General features: G+C 40.0%; 1 protein-coding gene across 1 annotated transcript in view; it reads left to right on the top strand.

Annotated features, from left to right (window-relative positions):
* Nucleotides 1-2,412, top strand: part of LOC106874268 (insulin-like growth factor-binding protein complex acid labile subunit) — a 59,486-nt gene that overhangs the window by 47,314 nt on the left and 9,760 nt on the right. The gene's annotated exons all lie outside the window — the stretch shown is intronic.

Below are 2,412 nucleotides of genomic sequence, written 5' to 3' on the forward strand. Positions count from 1 at the left end.
GTGTGTGTGTGTGTGTGTGTGTGTGTGTGTGTGTGTGTGTGTCTTTTTGCTTGTGTTTGTCCCTTTCTCTCCACTTGTCAACTGGCATTGGTTTTAGGCTCCGTGACTTAGCGGCTCGGCAAAAGAGATCAATAGAATAAGTGCCAGATTTAGAAAAAAAGAAAAAAAAAGAAAGAAAAAGGTATGTGGTCAATGCGGTGCTCCAGCATGGCTGCAATCCAATGACTGAAATAGATACAAAATATTACTATGTCTCACATCGCTCTCAACATTAATGGATTTCTTATAGCATTTTGTCATTTTGCTCTCTGAGTATAAATCCTCTCGAGGTCGAGTTTTTTCCCCACCTCTCTAAAATCTGTCGTGTGTCCGAGCAGATTCAACCTTCTAAATCAGTGGTCCCAAAGTGAGCAGAACTTCCCCCTTGGTGCAAAGTGGGATGATAATGGGGTGGCCAAAATGGGGTGATAGATGTAAAAGAAAATATATTAATAGTTTAATTAGGTTTAAGTTTTATTTGTGAAATACAGTTGTTTTGTATTTGCTGCAGAAAGTGGTCTATATTTGTGGTGAGGAGGGAAGGAGGCGCTAGGAATGTGGCCTGGATGCCAAGAAGACGGCACCCTGAAAAAGTTTGGGAACCACTGGTCTAAATCAATGGTTCTCAACCAGGGTCCATATTGTCCCTGATGGTCCATAGAAGATTTTTGTGGGTCCACTCTACAAAATAGCAAATTGTGGACTGACAATGAGCCCATGAAAAAAATTTGCTTTAGATGAATGTATTGGTATTTATTGCAAGAAATGGCCTGGTTTCTTTCTCGAACATTTTACATAGTTCAACCGAGACAAGTTAATGCGTGAAAAACAAATTGGGCATTTTGAAAGAAATATCTATAAAACTAGTTTTTTAAACCCTGAATGGCTATGGAGGGGGTCCACCAAAATATAATAGTATTCAAAGGGACCCATAGGTAAAAAATGGTTGAATCCCTGGTCTAATTCCTTTCCTTTACTAAATGTATTGTCCTTGCAGCAAGGTAAGAATTTATATTCATGTCTGACAGTGATTTGAGGAAGGCCACACATAAAGGAGAAGCGAAGTCGTTTAAAATGACACCATTACACCAATGGTATTTTCTTTTATTGACTCCCTAAAGAATTCCACGCTATAAAAATTCAGAGGGAAAGGCATAAAGTCGAATTAAATACTTGATTAACACTTTGTTTTATCGATCCCGGTAGGATGAAAGGCAAAGTCGACCGGAGCGACATTTGAAAACAGAAAGTAAAGGGCCGCAGTTAGAATCCGTTAGACATTTTGTTCAACGTTTCGTTGATTTTATCAATACACAGATGTGATGTAAGAACTGTTTCCAACTGAGGCAAAGGGCCAGCGACTTTAAATGTGGGGATGGGCGGTTTAGATGATTATGTCCTCCCCAGCATTTTACTGGTACGTTATTTTATCAACCAAGGAGTGATGAAAAGCAGCGTTGGCTTCAACTAGATTTGAGATCAGGATGCAAAGACTCGAATGAATACCTCTGAGTTACACACACACATGCACACATGTGCAGAAATATACAAATACAGATAGAAAGAATAAGGAAGAGGGAAAGAGAGGAAGACATTACTGTTTATTGAATGAACATGATTGGCGTGGACACGCCCTCTCTTCATTCACGTAAAGAAATAAGTTCACCTACATAAACAAGGAATGGGAGGGGATAGACGAGGAGAGAAAGAGCGAGGAATAGGAGGGAGGTGGGAGAGAATGAGAGAAGCATTAAAGCATCTGATGTTAAATTATTCAGCGTTGAATCAGCGACGCCATAACAGCTGTGCCAAAACGTCTCATATACGGACCTAGACTAGTATTTACTTTAGTTACAGACCCCCAAAGAATGTAGAACAAAGCCCATCTCGATTATTTGCCAACATAACATGGCAGTCCTGGTTTAGGACGAATGTTGCTGTAATTTAGCCCCAGGAAACATCGTGGGGGTGCTAGATTCCCTTGTTCGAAAATATAAGGACACAGATCGTGTCGTATAGCGAGCTAGAAAAGATGTCTCCTGGGGCTAAATTACAGCAACATTCATTCAAAACCAGGACTGCCATCTTATGTTGGCAAACAATCTTTACTCCAAAGTACTGTTGCTGAATATCTCGTGTTGTGAGATTTACAAATAGTAATTTTCTAAATCCCATCTCCTTTGGATTGGTACTGAGAGCAGAAAACACTAGATTAGAACAAAAAGCATAAGGCTAAGATATACATTCCATTCCTCTCTCGGATGGGTCAACCAAATCCACTCTCTTATTGGTTGGTTACTACGTATCGAAATAGCATTTAGCGTTTATCTTTCACTTGTTTCAGTCATTAGACTGCGGCCATGCTGGAGCACC

Source organism: Octopus bimaculoides, chromosome 7 (genome assembly GCF_001194135.2).
Source record: "Octopus bimaculoides isolate UCB-OBI-ISO-001 chromosome 7, ASM119413v2, whole genome shotgun sequence".
Lineage (NCBI taxonomy): Eukaryota > Metazoa > Mollusca > Cephalopoda > Octopoda > Octopodidae > Octopus > Octopus bimaculoides.